Source organism: Oryx dammah, unplaced genomic scaffold, assembly GCF_014754425.2.
Source record: "Oryx dammah isolate SB20612 unplaced genomic scaffold, SCBI_Odam_1.1 HiC_scaffold_2, whole genome shotgun sequence".
Taxonomy (NCBI): domain Eukaryota; kingdom Metazoa; phylum Chordata; class Mammalia; order Artiodactyla; family Bovidae; genus Oryx; species Oryx dammah.
In genome coordinates, this window is record NW_024070186.1 from 121,385,995 (window position 1) to 121,407,651 (window position 21,657).

Below are 21,657 nucleotides of genomic sequence, written 5' to 3' on the forward strand. Positions count from 1 at the left end.
CTAAAAAGAAAATACAACTTTCAACTAGCCCATTCCTCTGCTAGAAGTTCCCTAATCTTTTTCAAATGGGCTATGTGTGGTTTTCAGGAGATTTATGGTTCAAAAGAAAAGAAAGGCGGCTATATGAGAAATCCGTTCAGTGTTATCATTTTTCTTACAAAACACAATCCCTAAATCAAGAATGAGAGTAAACAGTAAGGAGGAAAATCACACTTTCTTGGTTTCAGGACTAACCAAGGATCACTGGGTGATCTTTGTGTTTCATTTTGTATTGAAACAAAAGTAATAATAAAAAATTGGCTTCAACCAACCAGGTGCTTTCTCTGCTTTAGAACACGGATGTTTCACACTGAATGTTATCTGATGGGTAAATGAACAAATTGAACTTTCTCTATAATGTGGGTAATGACAATGCCTGTTTGGTTTCTTATGTTGTATATACATAAATTTGAAAGCAGTTTTGAAAATATCACCAAGGAAATAAGTTTTGCACAGTGACAGCTTTACCAGACATCTCTGTGTGGGATTTTAAAACAAACACAAGGCTGTTTGGAAATACTTTGTATATGTAAATATGCAAAATATACTGATGAGTGCCTACAGCTGTATGGTGTACTCCCTTATCCTTGAGCAGAATATTTTGGTGGCAGTAGTTATTTTTTTCCATCTTTACTTGCCATATCCCCCTTTTGTCTTCACCCACTCACTCATCCACTACCTCCTCTTAAAACACACTTAACACCCTTCCCCCATCCCTGCACACTGCTTCCAAGAGAGTTATTTCAGTAGATTCCCACTGGAAAAGGCGGGTGGTGCCTTGAAGGAATGTGTGACTTGTACTATGTTGTAAAGGTTGAGTTTCAGAGAACTTGCTTGCACTTGCTCTGACATCAGCCCCACACACAGCCCAGGCACTCTGCAGGCCAGATTCCATTAAGGCTCATCATTGCCCAGGGAGGGAAAGTCCTGTTGAGAGTGGCCTTCCTGCCGTGAAGATTCCAAAGATCAGTGTAATCACTTAAGTGTGCATTATCAAGTTCTACAATATCAAGGCGCTCATCCATTTGTGAAAATAAGCATATGCCTTTCAGTCCAAAGCCTTAACAGGGAGGGAGGGAGGGCTCAACAGAAGTTAAAAATGAAAGTCACTTCTTACAGGATTTTGACAGGTTTGGAGAGGAGAAAAGGTGACAGATGTAAAAGGAGAAACCCTGGATTCCTAGGACCAGTTCCATGAGAAATGTGTTGATACTACTGAGTCCCAAATTTCCAGTTTTGCTGTCCGTTGAAGATCAAATGAAATGAAATATGCAAACTGCTTTGAGAAAACTAAAAGTAGATACAAACAGACAGGAAGTGATATTTACTAAAAGCCCTCTATGTACATTGACCATTACGTGAATTTATCTCAAAGATTTTTCACAAATAGCAACATGTAGACAGCATTATTTGTGAGGCTGTTAGCAATATTTTTTAAATGGGGATTTGAGTTTTAGTGATGCTGGTTAGGAGCTATATATCCTTGAACAATTTCCTCAGCCTTTTTAAGAAAGTCTCTCTGTTCACCTGTAAGATGAAGATATTTAAAGTAACTACTTCATACAGTCATGAAAATAAAGTATGTAAATAGTTTAATACCAGGTAAACACTATGGATTTCTTATAATCTTATTTTTCTCTAATCTGAGTACTTGAGCCTAAGGGCACTTGGCCACAAGTAAAAGTCAGGATTCAATTCCCTCAAATAGAATCTTAGAACAACACACTGCCCCAATGTTTTTGCTATTGTCACATCTAAATGTATTTGTTGTGAACATATTTTAATCATCTCTTAGCCAACTGGAATAAAAGAGACAGTAGGAGGAACTAAAATTGTCCAGAAATAGCTAAGTTCTTTAAAAGAGTGAGAGTAATGTGGCTTTCAGGAGCCAAATAGAGTTCCAGCAGATGTTGCAATTGTGGAGCACTATTTGTAATTTGGGAATACAGAATCAATTCACTCAACATATTCTTCTGGTCTGAAGGACACTGATTATTTTTCTACTTAGGTCAACCTCAAGTCTCAGTAAAATAGTGACTAATGGGTTAGAAGAATTATAACTTTTTTCTGCTGACATCTTGTCATAGTTTTCATCTGAAGATGTCAACTCCCTAATCTCTTTAGGGATGAGCTCTCATTCACTGTGCTGAAGGAATCAGTGTTACATTTTAATCCTGATTGTTTAAAATAATTCAGGTTATGTTTATGCTGTATTCTCATTTCTCATAACCTGAGTGTGTGTTGGGTCAGAAGTAATGGTGGTAAAATAAATCATTTAAAAATACACAGTATCTTAACTTGCAGATTCTCTGTTAGAAAGCTAAGAAAGTACAAGATTTGGTTTTGATCTTTTTTACTCTCTAATTGTTAGTTGTTTGAAATGTGGAAAGTACTCTTCCTCATTAGTTTAAAAAAATATTAACCCCTACTTTGTAAAGTAGACATGTGGGTTAAATGAGATAATGTATAAATGCCTAATACAGACTTCTCAGAGGGGTATGATTTCCTGTATCAGTTACAAATGGAAGTAATTTACTAGGCACTTGTAACAAGGACATTTACAACAGTCACCCCACTGAATTCTCACACAACTTCCCAAGGTGGGTTTTTAGTTCCCACATTACAGAGGAAAAAGCTGAGTTGTAGAGATTTTAGATCACTTTCCAAAGCAAAATTAGGATTGTATCCTCTGTCTGTATACTTACAAAACTTACATCTTTCCCACTGAACTGGTTTGCTTCTCAATCCACCAAAAGATTAAAATTGGGTGCCTGCTGTTTGCTCTTGTTCACATGCAAAATATAAGAATGAGTATAAACACGCTACTCTGGGTGATGGGATGCTTGGCTTCTAAACAGCTTATATTGCAAACTAGCTGTGCTCCCTGAACTAAATTACTGCACAGCTAATTTCATGACTGAGACACTATGATGAATAATCGAAAGTCTAGTCAAATTTCGCATCAGAAATCAGATTATCATAAACTTGTGCAAGAGGGAATTAATTCCTGTTTTCGCCCTCCTCCAAATCCCATAAAAACAGAACAGAAGAAATATCCCTCTCCCAGAACCCAAGAACTTGAGTATGTATATGTGTACAGCATATTTTTCAACTATATATACTAAAAATACTAATACGAGTAAAACAAAGTACTGATTTCAATCCCTAGGGGCTGTGGTCTTGAAGTACGTGTGTGTTAAATATTTTCCCTTTGACAATTGTCAGTGAACATAGCGTGTGTACTGACTTTGAAATAAGCCAAACTACTCTCCTATTAGGCAGTGCACATTCATAAAAACAAGTCTTAGAAATGTCAGCTCTTTCATGGAAATGTTCTTTGGTGCAACCACTGCTCATTACTCTCTGCAGTACACCTGGGCCTGTGAAACTTCTGAACCTCTGTTTCCTGGCACCATGATGATGCCCTTAGACTTGTCAACAGTCTCTGATGTTGATCTTTTTATTGCACTTCTCAGAAGAGGCTTTTGCCTGTTTTGATTTCTTTGGTTGCTCATAATAGCTCTTTCCTGCCTCCACCTTGCTCAGTTCTGGCTCCTGGAATGAGCCAGGATCAGGCTGTGCTGAAACCCAGAAGAATTATCTTGGAAAATTATTCACCTAAGGACTGATTTATAATCTGTGGGGCCTGAAACATAAAAGTGGGGGGTTAGAGGGGCTCCTTAAAGAAAATACAAAATGATGCTAAATTACGTATGAAAGTGAATATTTAGAATGAGAAAATACAACTAATAGATTTTGAAAAACTGATAAATACCATAAACACAAAACTTAGAAAGATGGTGAAAATTTTTATTAATAACTGCTTAAGACTCAAGTGGCTTCCCTGGTAGCTCAGACAGTAAAGAGTCTGCCTGCAATGCAAGAGACCTGGGCTGGATCTTTTACTTTCACTTAAGACACAAGCATGGTATAGCATGCTACTCTTCAAACAGCTAGCCAATTGCTACATTTCAAAAATGTTCCTTTTCCAGTGCCTTCTTGTACTTGGTAGTAGAAACTTCATAGGCCCTGTTCATAGAGTGATAAGCTCTCAGCACCTAGAAACAGCACAGTGAGAGGCTGAAGTATTCCTAGGAACCACTGATACATTCTCTCTATCTCTCTTTAGTCGCTGAGTCATGTCTGACTCTTGTGACCCCATGAACTGTAGCCTGCCCCCATAGACAGCTCTTCTGTCCATGGCATTATCCAGGCAAGAATACTGATGCATTAGGGCATGGTTATTTATCTTTCCCTTGAAGTGTTTGAGAATACTACCAATATATACTATTCAGTTTAAATCCAAACTGTGTATATCTACCAACTCAATTTTCACTTAGCTTAATTCCCACTACCCCATTCAGGGAAAGTGTAATAGGGACATTGAGTTTAGAAAAAAGAAAGCATTCTGAAAAAATTGTGGTTAAAATAGCTCATTTTTGGAAAAATTGCAAAAACATGTCAACATAAATGCTGGGATCCATCCGAAGTCATTGGAGTGGCCCCTGAAGCTTTAGCTTCTTTAGCTTCAAGGCACATCTGTCTGTACATGCCACTTCAACAAGTCCCCCACATGTCATCCTCAAAAGACTATTGGTGTGTGGCTTTGCATTCTTTTCAGTTATTGTGATCTCCTTCATTACTTATCATGCATCACGACTTCCTTTGTGTATCATTAAATAATTCATGGCTTCCTTTTCAAAGACTTTTCTTTCCATTCCCATCACAAGATGCTAACCCATCCTCAACTGCTGTCTTTGACTTATTCTGAGGTAAGCTGTGATGGAAACACCTTCGTGCCTTGGACAGGATGTTCTCCTCACTTGTGGACAGGTGTTCACACCATGGCTCGTCTCTCAGAGACCAGATACTAGACTCGAGGACAAACTGTAGCTTCAAGTAGAATTCTGAGGGGGCCCTTTACACCACTCTGAAGCCACCATATGGTTCTTTCCATGGCTGCAGCATGTGTTCCAGGCAACATAGCACCGCCAATTCCAGGATGAGCTCTGACACTGGGAATTGGCCCAGTGGCGCCTGAGGTTCTGGATGCTTCCTTCCCCAACCTTCACACTACACAGAGGACTCAGGTGTGCTGTGTGGGGCATCTCAAGCTCAGTGCTACTGAGAATGAGCCTGCAGGAGCAGCAGTAGCAACAACACCACACTTGTTAAAGATGACATTTCATGGGCCCTGCCCATGATTCTGCAAACTTACAGAATCATAACTTCTTAGAGGGAGGCCCTGATCCTCAAGAGATTTTCATACACTTTAAAGCAGCTTCAGAAGAAATGCTGTTACGTGGTTCCCATTAGTTTCCCGCTAGGATCACAGGTTTGAGAAATACCATCACTTGTGCCCTCCCCGCTCAGAGTCTGTTGATTGATCTGGGTGGAAGCATCAATGCTATTTTAATTACATGATTAATTAAATCACATAATTTAATTATGTGATTTAGAGTGATTCTAGACTGTGAGGCCAGGGTTAAGCATGGAGGCTACTGGGTAGATCTGTGAGTTGCATCCAGCCTTTGGTCCAAGTTGGGGGTGACAGTATCTGCTCTGCATGCATTTGGAAGGGACAGGTCAGTGCAGCCCACATACTTCATGTTGGAGCTGAAATGTTAGGTGTCTGTGGGAGGGGAGAGGATGTGCAAACAGGAAAGAAAGCAAATCACAGTTTGGTTTTCCTGTAGGAGCTCCTTGTTCCTGAATTTCGTCTGAGACAAAAAGCTGGAAAAACTGGCATCTTCAGCATTTCAGGGTCCTCCCATTTCTGGATGCGGTGGGAGCAGGTGAAGGCATTGTGCTGATGCTTTTGAAGGTATGTTCTCAAGACGTAGATGTGACTCCTCAACACAGCCTTGCCTGAGACCACAATCCATGGAGGGGGAGATGCCGGGGTAAATGGGAGGCTCACAGGTAAATGCCCTGTCCCGGGTCAGAGGCTGTCTGCTTTTCCTCCTGAAATGCCATTGACTGAGGATCGGCAAACATTTAATTCTCTGCCTCTCCTGTTCCTGACTAGCAAGGTGGTTTTCAATTACTTTTTTTAAAAACTGAAGTATAGTTGATGTAAAATACTATGTTCAGATGTAGAATATTGTGATATACAGTTTTAAAGGTTATATTTCATTTATAGCTTTTATAAAATATTGGCTATATTCCCCATGTTGTATAATATATCCTTGTAGTTTATTTTATACATAATCATTTTTACTTCTTAATCCCCTACTTAATAGCCCTATCCACTTCTCCACACTGGTAGCCACTAGTTTGTTCTCTATGACTCTTTTCCTTTTTGTTATGTTTACTAATTTTTTTTTGATTCCACATATAAGTGATACCATATAATATTTTTCTATGTCTGACTAATTTCATTTAGCATAATACCCTACAAGTCCATCCTTATTGTTGCAGAGAGCAACACTTCATTCTTTTCTTTTTTATGACTGTAGTACTGTATGTATTTGCCACATATTCTTTAACCAGTCATCTGTTAATGGGCACTTTCGTTTCTTCCACAAATTAACAATCGTATATAATGTTGCTATGTTCAGATATATACCCAGGAGTGGAACTGCTGGGTCAAATGATACTTGCCTTTTTAGTTTTTGAGAATCATCCATTCTATTTTCCACAGTGTCTGTACTAACTTACATTCCTACCAGCAGTGTACAAGGGTTCCTTTTCTCCACATCCTCGCTAACGTTTACTTGGCATTTGATGACAGCCATTCTGACAGGTGTGAGGTGATATCCCATTGTGATTTTGATTTGCGTTTCCTTGATGATTAAGAATATTGAGCCTTTTCATGTGCCTGTTGGCCATCTGCAATTCCTCTTTGGAAAGTGTTTATTTGGGTATTCTGCCCATTTTGAAATTGTATTTTTTGGAGTTTTGATGTTGAGCTCTATGACCTGCTTACATATGTTGGATATTAACCACTTATTAGTCATATCATTTGCAAATAGTTTCTCCCCATTCAATAGATTGTCTTTTTCTTTCATTGTTGGTTTCCTTTGCTGTGTAAAAGCTTTTAAGTTTAATTAGGCCCAATTTGTTTATTTGTGCTTTTATTTCCCTTGCTTTAGGAGACAGATCCAAAAAAAAATATTGCTACAATTTGTGTCAAAAAGTGTTCTGCATAAGTTTTTCTCTAGGAGTTTTATGGTTTCTGGTCTTACATTTAGATACTTTATCCATTTTGAGTTTATTTTTATATATGGTATTAGAGAATGTTCTAATTTTATTTTACCTGTGGTTGTCCAGTTTTCCCAATACCAATTATTGAAGAGACTGTCTTTTCTTCATTGTATTAATTGACCATATATACCTGGGTTTATTTCTGGGCTGTTTTGGATTTGTGTTTTTAACAGTTCCAGTTCCTATTTGTTGTATTACACTAAACTATAAAGTAAAAAGATGATAAGAGAGTTCCATCTTGAATAGCCAAGATTAAAAAAGGCTTCAGTTTGAGAGAAGGAGGCAGAAGCAAAAGCTAAAAATTTTTGGAAGAAATTCAGCATAGGCAAACAAGGAGAAAACTGTTTATAAGATGACTCTGAACTGAAGAAATTTGTGTGCAAATAACCTGAAGCTGATGGCAGTAAGGAATGAGTTATCCCCTGGACAAGCCAGTTTGGGTTACCTTTAAAAATAGAAAATAAGTGTTTGTGATGTTTGTACTGACTCATAATTATGAAGAAGAACTATATCACATGCTCCACCATCTCCAGTGAAGTCTTACTATCAGTTCAGTTCAGTTCAGTCACTCAGACATATTTGACTCTTTGCGAACCCATGGACTTCAGCACACTAGGCTTCCTTGTCCATTACCAACTCCCAAAGCTTACTCAAACTCATGTCCATCAAGTCAGTGGTACCATCCAACCACCTCATCCTCTGTCGTTTCCTTCTCCTCCCACCTTCAATCTTTCCCAGCATCAGGATCTTTTCTAAGTGAGTCAGTTCTTTACATCAGGTGGAGTATTGGAGTTTTAACTTCAGCATCAGTCCTTCCAATGAATATTCAGGACTGATTTCCTTTAGGATGGACTGGTTGGATCTCCTTGCGGTCCAAGGGATTCTCAAGAGTCTTCTCCAACACCACAGTTCAAAAACATCAATTCTTCGGCGATCAGCTTTCTTTACAGTCCAATTCTTACATTCATATGTGATGACTGGAAAAGCCATAGTTTTGACTAGATGGACCTTTGTTGGCAAAGTAATGTCTCTGCTTTTTAATATGCTGTCTAGGTTGGTCATAGCTTTTCTTCCAAGGAGCAAGTGTCTTTTAATTTCATGGCTGCATTCACCATCTGCAGTGATTTTGGAGCCCCAAAAGTAAAGTCTGTCACTGTTTCCATTGCTTCCCCATCTATTTGCCATGAAGTTATGGGACCAGATGCTATGATCTTCGTTTTCTGAATGTTGAGCTTTAAGCCAACTTTTTCACTCTCCTCTTTCAATTTCATTAAGAGGCTCTTTAGTTCTTCTTCACTTTCTGCCATAAGGGTGCTGTCATCTGCATATCTGAGGTTATTGATATTTCTCTTGGCAATCTTGGTTCCAGCTTATGTTTTATCCAACCCGATATTTCTCATGATGTACTCTGCTTATAAGTAAAATAAGCAGGGTGACAATATACAACATTGACATACTCCTTTCCCGATTTGGAACCAGTCTGTTGTTCCATGTCCAGTTCCAACTGTTGCTTCTTGACCTGCCTACAGATTTCTCAGAAGACAGGTCAGGTGGTTTGGTATTCCCATCTCTTGAAGAACTTTCCACAGTTTGTTGTGATTCACACAGTCAAAGGCTTTGGCATAGTCAACAAATGAAACATTAGTGAAAGAATGCTTTCTTAGATTATCTGGAAAAAAATGGATTCCCATCCTGGCTCTGTCACTAATAATTTATGTACTTCTGGAAAAATTGATAAATATCCTTGCAGTATTTCTCATCAGTGAAATAGGGTAAACAAAACTAGGTGACCTCTAAGATTTCTGGGTTTCCCTGGTGGCTCAGATGGTAAAGCATCTGCCTGAATGTTGGAAACCTGGGTTCGATCCCTGGGTCAGGAAGATCCCTTGGAAAAGGAAATGGCAACCCACTCCAGTACTCTTGTCTGGAAAATTCCATGGATGAAGGAGCCTGGTAGGCTATAGTCCATAAGATCACAAAGAGTTGGACACAACTGAGCAACTTCACTGGTTCACTAAGGCTCCTTCTATCTCTAAATGTTCTCTGTTTCTATAGGCATTAAAAAAATAAGAAATATAAAGCTATAATGCTAACCTCGTTAGACATCACCATTAATGTTTTCCTGGAGTCAAAAAGTTTTGAAAACAATAATCTAATTGGAAAAGTTTGTCAACTTCTTCAGAAGTTAATGGAAGGCTGAACTATAAAAATTCAATAATGACAATGCGTACACAGCAACACAAAGAAAAATTCCAGTCTCTTTGCAACAAAATGCCATTGGTGTTTATGTAATCTTAAGAGAATAAAGCAAGAGAGACAAAATTCTCTTAGGAATTTTACATTCTGGAATTCATATTTCTATCACAGCTTGTCCTTCAAGGAGCCAATGTTCAAACCTGTGTACAATTAGAATTTTTGCTCATCCCATGCATTCAGTGTGCTGGATTGATTTACTCAATGATTGGAAACTAGGAATGTAGAGTCAAAAAAAAATTTGCAGTGTTCCTGTAAGTGATTATGTACAACACAATAAATAACATTATATATATAAATCACTAAAGATGATTTGTCCCTCTTTATTTAGTTCTATTGAGTTTTAAAAACAAGATCTTTGTGGTGTGTCAGCCTAATTTTAACAATCCATGTTGGCACCTGTGACTTCCACTGGAAAATTAATAATATAATTTCAGTAAACACTTTCTTAGATTTTTATTTTATATTGGTTTATAGTTGATTTACAATGATGTGTTAGTTTCAGGTGTACAGAAAAGTGATTCAGTTATAAATATACATATGTCCATTCTTTTTATATATGCTATTACAGAGTATTGAGTAAAGTTCTGTGTGCTGTATAGTAGGTCCTTGTTAGTTATCTATTTTATTAATAGAGGTGTGTATATGTTAACTGCCAAACTCCTAATTTATCCCTATGCACCCTTTCCCTTTGGTAACCATAAGCTTGTTTTCTGTGCATTTGGGTTTATTTCTGTTTTGTAAATAAATTCATTTCTATCTTTTTTCAAGATCTCACATATAAGTAATATATATTTGTTTTCCTCTGTCTGATTTACTTGACTTAGTATGATAATCTCCAGGTCCATCCATTCTGCAAATGGCATTATTTAACTCTTCTTGATGGCTGAGTAATATTCCATTGTATATATGTACCACATCTTCTTTATCCATTCATCTGTTGATAGAGATTTACATTGCTTCCATATTTTAGCTACTATAAACAGTACTGCAGTGAACATCGGGGTGCATGCATCCTTTCAAACCAAGTGTTGTTCCAGGTATATGCCTAAGAGTGAGATTGCTGGATCATAGAGCAACTCTATTTTTAGTTTCTTAAGGAATTTTCTCACTATTTTCCAAAATAGCTGCACTAATTTACATTTCCACCAGTGGTATAGAATGGTTTCCTTTTCTCCACACCCTCTCTAGCATTTATTGGTTGTAGGCTTCTTGATGATAGCCATTCTCACTGGTGTGAAGTGATGTTTCATTGCAGTTTTGATTTGCATTTCTCTAATTAGCAATGCTGAGCGTCTTTTCATGTGCCTCTTGGTCATCTGTAAGCTTTCTTTGTAGCAATGTCTATTTAGGTCTTATGCTCATTTTTTGATTGGGTTTTTTTTTGTTTGAGCATTGAGCTGAATAAAAGTAAAAGTGTTATTTGCTTAGTCATACATATCTAGCTCTTTACAACCCCATGGTATGTAGCCTGCCAGGCTCCTCTGTCCATGGAATTCTCCAGGCAAGAATACAAGAGGGAGTTGCCGTTCCCTTCTCCAGAGGATCTTCCCAACCCAAGGATCGAACCCAGCATTTCCTGCATTGCAGGTAGATTCTTTACTGTCTGAGCTACCAGGTATAAGCTGTTTATAAATTTGGAGATGAATCCCTTGTCAGTAGCATTGTTTGCAAATATTTTCTCCCATTCTGTAGGTTGTCCTTTCATTTTTTTTATGGTTTCCTATACAGTGCAAAAGCTTTAAAGTCTCATTTGTTTATTTTTGGTTTTCTTTTCATTACTTTCAGAAATGGATCCAAAAAGATATTGCTGGGATTTATGTCAAAGAGTGTTCTGCATATGTTTTCTCCTAAGAGTTGTAAAATACCTGGTCTTACATTTAGTCCTTTATGATATTTCAAGTTTATTTTTATGTATGGTTTGTACAGTGTTCTAATTTCAATTTTTTATACATAACTGTCCAGTTTTCCCAACACCACTTATTGAAGAGACTATATTTTATCCATTGTATATTCTTGCTTCCTTTGTCATATATTTATTAACTGTAGGTGTGTGGGTTTATTTCTGGGCTTTATATGTTACTCCGATGATCTGTAAGTCTCTCTTTGTGCTAGTACCATACTGCTTTGACTACTGAAGCTTTAGAGTACTGTGTGAAGTCAGGGAGTGTGATTGGCCCAGCTGTTTCTCTTTCTCAGAATTAGTTTGACTGTTCAGGGTCTTTTGTGTTCCCATACAAACTTTAAGATTGTCTTTTGTTTTAAATGTGCAAAAAAAAAATTCATTGGTGATTTGATAGGAATTGTGTGGAATCTATAGATTACCTTGGGTCATACAGTCATTTTGACAATATTGATTCTTCCAATCCAATAACATGGTATGTCTTTCTATCTGTTTGTGTCAGCTACAATTTCTTTCAGTAGTGTCTTATAGTTCACAAAATACAAATCTTTTGCCTTGTTAGGTAGGCTTATTCCAAGGTATTCTATTCTTTTTGATGTGATGGTCAATGGGATTGTTTCCTTAATTTCTCTTTCTGATCTTTAGTTGTTAGTGTATAGAAACGTAACAGATTTCTCTGTGTTAGTTTTATATCCTGTAAATTTACTGAATTCATTTACTGCTTCTTTTCCAATCGGGATTCCTTTTTCTTTTTTTCTTCTCTCACTGCTATAGCTAGGACTTCCAAAACTATTTTGAATGAAAGTGGCAAAAGTGGCCATCTTAGTCTTGTTCCTGATCTTAGAGGAAATGCTTTAAGGTTTTCCTCTTTGAGTACAATGTTAGCTGTGGGTTTGTCATATACGGCCTTTATTTTATTGAAGTAGTTTCCCTCTATGTCCACTTTCTGGAAAGTTTTAATTAAAAATGGGTGTTGAATTATTTTAATCAAATTTTTTTTTGCATCTATTGAAATGGTCATAATGGTTTTTACTCTTCAGTTTGTGATGTGGAGAATTACACTGATTGATTTGTGAATATTGAAAAATCCTTGCATCTCTGTGATAAATCCCACTTGATCATGGTGTATGATTCTTTTAAAGTATTGTTGAATTCAGATCACTAGTATTTTGTTAAGGATTTTGAGGTCTATGTTCATCAGTGATATTGGCATGTAATATGCTTTTTGTGCTATCTTCAGTTTTGGTATCAGGGTGGTGGTGGCCTCACACTATGAGCTTGGGAATGTTTCTTCCTCTGCAATTTTTGGAATAGTTTGAGAAGGATAGGTGTTAGCCTTTCTCTAAATGTTTTATAGAATTTACCTGTGAAGACATCTGGTCCTGGACTTGTATTTGTTGGGAGTTTTTTAATCATAGTTTCACTTATGTTTTCTATTTCTTGCTGGTTCAGGTTTGGGAGATTGTACCTTTCTAAGAACTGGTCCATTTTTCTAGGTTTTCCATTTTATTGACATATAGTTGTTTGTATCATTCCCTGGTGAACTCAGATGGTAAAGAATCTGCCTGCAATGCTGGAAACCTGGGTTCACAGTCCCTGGGTCAAGAAGATCCCCTGGAGAAGGGAATGAGAATCCTCTCCAATATTCTTGCCTGTAGAATCCCATGGATACAGGAACCTGGCAGGCTACAGTCCATGACATCACAGAGTTGGACACAACTGAGTGACTAACACTTTCACTTTCATTTTTGATCTGATGATCCATTATATTTCCTTTTTCATTTGTAATTTTGATTTGAGCCCTCTCCCTTTTTTTCCCTTGATGAGTCTAGCAAATGGTTTGCAAATTTTATTTATCTTTTCAAAGAACCAGCTTTTAGTTTCACTGATCTTTGATATTGTTTTCTTTGCCCCCTCAGTGAGCCACAGTTGCCCTCTCCACCTTCCCAGGAGACTCTCTAGGTCCAGCAGGTACATGTGGCCCAGTCTCCTATGAAGTCACTGTTTTTCCCCCTGTGCATACAGGACATTGCACCCTCCCGGAGTGGAATTTCTGTTCCCCCAGTCCTGTGGTGTTCCTGTGATTAAGCCCTGTTGGTCTTCAAAGCCAAATGTTCTTGGGGCTCCTCCTTCTGATGCCAGAGTTCCATCCTGGAGAGCCTGACGTGCAGCTTGGAACTCCTATAGGAGAACCTTTGTGATATAATTATTTTCCATTTGTGGGTCATCCACTCATTGGATATGGGATTTGATTGTATTGTGAATGTGCTTCTCCTACTATCTTTTCCAGTAGTCTCGTTTCTTTTTTTGTGCAGTTGTTGTTCAGCCGTTTGTTGTGATTTTGGTGTTTATGTTGGAGAAGGTGAGCTCACATCCTCTACTACACTATCTTGCCCTCAGACCCCAGACTCAATTAATATTTGCTAACCATTTAATTTCTTGTGTTCAAATTTCATGTAATTATCTATAGTCTTTTGCCATTTCATCAGGAAGAACCTAAAATCTACCACCTACTCACAGTGCCAGCTCTCATGAGGGATAGACCAAATTAAATGGATCCAAATCCTTTGTCCTAAAAACATCCTCATCCACCTTGGCCTATCTCAACTGTGTTTCTGAGTTTCTATAACACTGTCTTTATCACTAATTTGACCAAATCTTCTTTCCTTCACTTTTCAAAGTTAAATGCTTCAGTTAGTTCAGTTCAGTCACACAGTTGTGTGCGAATCTTTGCAACCCAATGGACTGCAGGACACCAGGCCTCCCTGTCCACCATCAACTCCCGGAGCTTGCTCAAACTCATGTCCACTGAGTAGGTGATGCCATCCAACCACCTCATCCTCTGTCGTCCCCTTTTCCTCCCACCTCCAATCTTTCCCAGGATCAGGGTCATTTCAAATGAGTCAGTTCTTCACATCAGGTGGCCAAAGTATTGGAGTTTTGGCTTCAGCATCAGTCCTCCCAATGAATAGTCAGGACTAATCACCTTTAGGATGGACTGTTTGGATCTCCTTTCAGTCCAAGGGAATCTCAAGAGTCTTTTCCAACACCACAGTTCAAAAGCATTGACTCATCCGCACTCAGCTTTCTTTATAGTCCAACTCTCACATCCACACGTGACTACTTGAGAAAACATAGCCTTGAGTAGACAGACCTTTGTTGGCAAAGTAATGTTTTTCCCTTTTAATATGCTGCCTAGATTGTTCATAACTTTTCTTCTAAGGAGTAAGCATCTTTTAATTCATGCCTGCAGTTACCATCTGCAGTGATTTTGGAGCCCCCCAAAATAAAGTCTGTCACTGTTTCCACTGTTTCCCATCTATTTGCCATGACGTGGTGGTACCAGATGCTATGATCTTAGTTTTCTGAAAGGTGAGTTTTAATACAAATTTTTACTCTCCTCTTTCACTTTCATCAAGAGGCTCTTTAGTTCTTCTTTGCTTTCTGCCGTCAGGCTGGAGTCATCTGCATACCTGAGGTTATTGATATTTCTCCCAGCAATCTTGATTCCAGCTTTTGCTTCATCCAGCCCAGCATTTCTCAAGATGTGCTCTGCATATAAGTTAAATAAGCAGGGTGACAATACTCAACTTTGACTTACTTCTTTCCCGATTTGGAACCAGTCTGTTGTTCATGTCCAGTTCTAAATGTTGCTTCCTGACTTTCATACAGATTTCATAAGAGGCAGGTCAGGTGGTCTGGTATTCCCATCTCTTTCAGAATTTTCCACAGTTTGTGGTGATCCACATAGTCAAAGTCTATGGCGCAGTCAATAAAGCAAAAGTGGATGTATTTCTGGAATTCTCTTGCTTTTTCAATGATCCAACACATGTTGGCAATTTGACCTCTGGTTCCTCTGCCTTTTCAAAAATCAGCTTGAACATCTGGAAGGTCATGGTTGACGTACTGTTGAAGCCTGGATTGGAGAATTTTGAGCATTACTTTGCTAGCGTGTGAGATGAATGCAGTTGTGCAGTAGTTTGAGCATTCTTTGACATTGCCGTTTTTTGAGATTGGAATGAAAACTGACCTTTTCCAGTCCTGTGGCCACTGCTCAGTTTTCCAAATTTGCAGGCGTATGGAATGTAGCACTTTCACAGCATCATCTTTTAGGATTTGAAATAGCTCAACTGGAATTCTATCACCTCCACTAGCTGTGTTCATAGTGATGCTTCCTAAGGTCCACTTGACTTCACATTTCAGGATGTCTGGCTCTAGGTGAGTGATCATACCACCATGATTATCTGGGTCATGAATCTGTTTTGTATAGTTCTTCTATGTATTCTTGCCACCTCTTCTTAATATCTTCTGGTTTTGTTAGGTCCATACCATTTCTGTCCTTTATTGTGCCTATCTTTGCATGAAATGTTCACTTGATATCTCTAATTTTTTTTTAAGAGATCTCTAGTCTTTCTCATTCTATTGTTTTCCTCTATTTCTTTGCATTGATCATTGAGGAAGGCTTTCTTGTCTCTCCTTGCTATTCTTTGGAACTCTGCATTCAAATGAGTATATATCTTTCCTTTTCTCCTTTCCTTTTCACTTCTCTTCTTTTCACAACTATTTGTAAGGCCTCCTTGGACAGCCATTTTGTCTTTTTGCATTTATTTTTCTTGGGGATGGTCTTGATCCCTGTATCCTGTACAGTGTCATGAACATCCATCCTTAGGTCTTCAGGAACTCTATCAGATCTAATCCCTTGAATCTATTTCTCACTTCCACTGTATAAGTGATCTGACTTAGGTCATACTTGAATGGTCTAATGGTTTTCCCCATTTTCTTCAATTTAAGTCTGAATTTGGCAATAAGGAGTTCATGATCTGAGCAGTCAGCTCCCAGTCTTGTTTTTGCTGACTGTATAGAGCTTCTCTATCTTTGACTGCAAAGAACATAATCAGTCTGATTCTGGTATTGAGCATCTGGTGATGTCCACGTGTAGAGTCTTCTCTTGTGTTGTTGGAAGAGGGTGTTTGTTATGTCCCGTGCACTCTCATGGCAAAACTCTATTATCCTTTGCCCTGCTTCATTCTGTACACCAAGGCCAAATTTGCCTGTTACTCTGGTGTTTCTTGACTTCATACTTTGCATTCTAGTCTCTTATAATAAAGAAAAGGACATCTGTTTTGGGTGTTAGTTCTCAAATGCTTGTTTACCCTCCATTTCTTACTCCTGGTAAACATCCTAATGCATACTTAGTTGGTTTTCTTTCTCTTTCCTTCTTTCTAATTCTAAGTAGATTATCTGCAGGAGGTTGCTGCCCTTTTCACTATGCAGTGATAATTGCTCAGTGTAACCAGAGCAGTTCACTCCAAGGTGGAGAGGGAAATATTTTCTCCTCCTAAGTGAACTGCTCTGTTCTAGAAAAGACAACAGCGTTTGTTTATTTGTAGAGATTGTTTGCTCTCAGATCTCTTTCTAAACTCTCCAGTATTTCACTCAGTATCGTAGGAGGAGTGACCCCCAACAATGCCAGGAGAATGAGGAATGAAACCAGGAGTTTGGGAGAAGTTGGGATATTTCTCCATTTCCTGCTCTACTTTGAATAAGATCTCTGGCAGCAGCTATGTCTCCAGAGATGAGTATGGCTTCTCTGTGGCCTCCATTCCTGCCATACTTCCAGGTAATGCTGGGTACCCTTGCCTCAGGCTCCCTTAATACTGATCCAGGAAAGTGGCTTCCTATTGTTACTAACTTCTGGTTTGTTTCACAATATCCTTAGCTCTTCCATCATCATGAAACCAATATCTTGCATTGAATTTGCTTTGAGGACCCAGAGTGATTTCTGTTTACCTGGTTGAAATGTGGCAGAGACAATTTTACCTATAAGGAATAGTCCTGAGAAACAAGCCCTCAAGAAAGAATGGGGCTTAGAGTTGTTCACGTGTTAGAGACGTGTTAGAGCGTAAATGTTAGAATGACATTTTTGCAGGCAAAAAAGGGGAATTTTGGTAATCTATGGTACACAATAGCATCAAAACTATTTGAAGTATCAGGGCTCTAAGAACTAAATAAACTGCTGAACTTGTCCACCATGGCAATAATGGTTATAAATACTGTAATTGAAATTGTATTGTATTGTATTTGAAACAGCATTGAAGGCCTTACCAAAAAAAAAAAAAAAAGGTAAACTCAAAATTTTGAACTGTTAGCTCAAAATTCTGATAAAAACCAGAGAACATCATAACAGTAGTAAATGGATTTTTAAATTTGCAGATATGGTTGAAAATCAGGTTTAAAGTCTTATGGTACGTTTGGAGGAATTTAAAGCAAGTTGGACAGGAAACTTTACCAGTTTTATTAATGAGGAAGGAATGATTTCCTCAGACATAGACAAATATTTGTGTGTTCTCAGAGAAAGCTGGAAACCCTGGGCCTCCAAAATTTAATAAATCCCATAATTGAGCCCCCAAATTCATTTGCCAGTTGAAACAACTCCCTTCCTCTTTTGGAGGAAATTAGCTTTCTTTCATAAAATACCCACATCATACGTCTAAAACTAGAGTCACTTATTGGGTTTCCAATAAAACCCAGGGGGAGAATCATAATTATTTTGGGAGAAGGAGGCTTACAGAGCACACAGAATAAAAGGAATTGCTTATATTTACCATGTGAAAGCTAAGAATCATGTACACGAATGGATGTTGAGCATGATGGACTAAGAGGTAGAATAGAAAATTAAATAGGCTGTATCTATCAGGTGCAGGATTTAATGGACTAACTCAGCTGTAAATGACGAACCATTTGCTTGGTTGACTGACTAAAGCATGGATTCCACAAAGGGCTATGTTTTATGAGGTCAAGATGCCAGAGTTTCCCTGTAATCATTTAGAGGAAGGAATCCAACAGGCTTAATCTAGTGCTGTTACTATAAAATTATCATATGCAATTTGCTTTCTCTCCTTTTGACAGTGTTACCTGAAAGTTACAGAAAACACTCCCATCCCTGGGGCATTAGGAAATGCATTATGAGGGGAGAAGCAGAATCCTTTCAAACTTGGTGTTAGCTGCCATGAATAGACTGGGTATGATGGTAGAATCTGCCACTAAATTAATCTACATGATTTTAATGGGAATGGTAAAATCCCAGAGTGACAGAAGCCAGCTGACAGTACTTAACCATCAAAGATAAGAGCAACTGCCATTCAAAGTGTTTTAATGTTTAGGGATCTGGGGCATGGCTGATTGATTACAGGGTCCTAGGAAAAAATATAATAAAATACAAATATGGGGAACAAAATCTTTCATCATTGCCATAAGAAGTTCTTCCACCCAATTCCTCTATACTAGCTCATCTATAAACCAGAACCCCTTGACTGAAGAGGCGACCAGGCCTTCTTAAGGAGGGTCTTGAAACAGTTATGTGTACAGACTGTAAGGCGTCTTCTAAACACCAGCTGATAGGGTAAATAGTCATTTTGTCTGTGACTCTGTGCCGGAGAAAGAGAAAAACCCCAGACACTGACTATGATGCTAAAGCTGAAACTCCAGTACTTTGGCCACCTCATGTGAAGAGTTGACTCATTGGAAAAGACTCTGATGCTGGGAGGGATTGGGGGAAGGAGGAGAAGGGGACGACAGAGAATGAGATGGCTGGATGGCATCACTGACTCGATGGACGTGAGTCTGGGTGAACTCCGGGAGTTGGTGATGGACAGGGAGGCCTGGCGTGCTGTGATTCATTGGGTCGCAAAGAGTCGGACACGACTGAGCGACTGAACTGAACTGAACTGAACTGAATTGACTATGAGTTGACTTTAATCCCTGTGGACCTGAAATGCCACAATGATCCACTGAAGCTTATGGTGACCAGTAAATAGAGGTTTGGCCCAAGTCTATTTCAAAGTAAGTCTATTGAATCCATCCTTTGGTTATATTCCCAGTTCCTGAAAACTACATAGTTTGGTAAAGTAGATGAAGAGAATAACAGACTTCAGTTCAGTTCAGTTCAGTCACTCAGTTGTGTCAAACTCTTTGTGACCCCATGGCCTGCAGCATGCCAGGCCTCCCTGTCCATCCAAAATGACAAATTTGGAAGACCTTGAACTAACCTGTCCCATGGACACACTGAATCTATACCTATATACAGGGTAATTCATCCTGAAGACCTGAGGGTTGGTTGAATATCTTCCGCACATTCAATTATAGACCACATAAAGAAGGAAAGACCAGTCACAGACACATTATCTATGGGAATTGCACCCCCGGTGGGGCAACATTCAGTAGGGAGGGTTATCACTGAGGGACCTGTGTGCAGACTTGCAAGGCCTGGGGCACAGCATAAAACCCAAAATTTGTTTTCATAAAAATAGATACATATTTCATAAGTGGATTTGTCTTAGCGTCCACATTGGTTCCTCCTCCAGCACCATCATCTGTACAATTTCAGAGCATCTTCCTCTCAATCATACATGCTGCACCGCATTACTTCTAACTGAGAAACCTATTTCAGTGTGAGAGAAGAGAGTAATCCACATCCACCAAATGTACTTAACTCATGTACTGGCTGATCCAGCCAAATAGTGGAATGACCAAAGAGTCAATGTGGGGGCCACCTGGGCGATAACACCTCTGAGGTTGCTTGTGCTATTTTACAGACTTTGCTGAACTTGCTCTGAAATAGTGACATGGTGCTATTGTTCTCATAGAGTTCACTGGTCTGGGAACTAAGAGAAGCTGGAGAGACCTTTCATATTATACTCGATAAGATAAGAATAAACATGATAAATTCAGTAAGAGTCAAGTCTAAATTTTCTCTTCCCCTGAAAAAAGGGGGAGAGAAATTTGACTCCTAGTGCTAAGAGCCAACAGAGAGACAAGAAGGCCTTTAACTTATATGCACATTTCTGGCATGCAAGACTTTCCCCAGGGCACTGAGTGCCCTGATTTTTATGCATCCCCTATGACATTCTAATTGAGCCCAGAGGTATCCTGACATATGTTTTGTTTCTTAGTGAAACTAGACTTTTCCTATCTTTTATAAGGCTCACCTGTGAATCTGTAATACAGTTTGGTGTTGGGTTTGTTTGCCGTCTTGGAATGCTCTCCCAGTCACTCTTCCATCCTCCTCGTCCTGCAGGCCCTCCTTGGTTGAACAGTGAGCAGCATGCATTCAGACCATCTCCATCCTGCCTAAGTTCTGAAATAATGATAGTTCAGGAGACAGTGTGCACTGTGCTACTTCTCCTTTGTGAGTTATTCTCCAACAAATGCTATGTATACTTCTCTAGTAAATACTACATGTATACTATAAGTACATGGGTTCCTCATGGTATGTGTTTTGATTCCCTTGCAACAAACAACATATTTGTAAGGTTTTGCTTTTCCTTCATGTAAACTTGTGGATGTTGTTTTTCTAGTTATCTTAGTTCCTAATAAAGGAATATTTTGATCCAAGGGATATAATTATTTGCTTATACTGGAAGTAGAGACTAACACCTGGCTATTTTGAGCTCCTCATTCTGCTGAAACATCAGAAATAAAGAAGGATGGTTACAAAACCTAGGGGAAAATTGACTGCTAATAATTTGTCACAAGAAGAAATATGTATGGAATCAAGGGGATTCCTAGGGTGCATGCTGTTACTTCTGTATTTTGTAGTAAAGATCAACAGAAGATAACATAAAACCTATAAAAGGCAGGGCTCAGGAAATCAGATCTTTCAGAAAAGTAGGTTTGATAACTCCAGTAAGTAATGAACCTGAACATCCAAGTTATAGGCTGAGGGCAAGAGTAATACAATTATAAGAGTTAAATAACATAGCTCTCTAGTCGTAGTACTCTGAAGACATGGTGCCATTAATGCAAGTTATATTCAGAGTGTTTGGAGATACAGCTACTCCAGTTGTTTTCTTGATCCTTGAACTTCAGTCAGTTCAGTCGCTCAGTCATGTCCAACTCTTTGCAACTCCATGAATTGCAGCAGGCCAGGCCTCCCTGTCCGTCACCAACTCCCGGAGTTCACTCTGACTCATGTCCATCGAGTCAGTGATGCCATCCAGCCATCTTATCGTCTGTCGTCCCCTTCTTCTCCTGCCCCTAATCCCTCCCAGCATCAAAGTCTTTTCCAATGAGTCAACTCTTCGCATGAGGTGACCAAAGTACTGAAGTTTCAGCTTTAGCATCATTCCTTCCAAAGAAATCCCAGGGTTGATCTCCTTCAGAATGGACTGGTTGGATCTTCTTGCAGTCCAAGGAACTCTCAAGAGTCTTCTCCAAAACTACAGTTCAAAAGCATCAATTCTTCGGTGCTCAGCCTT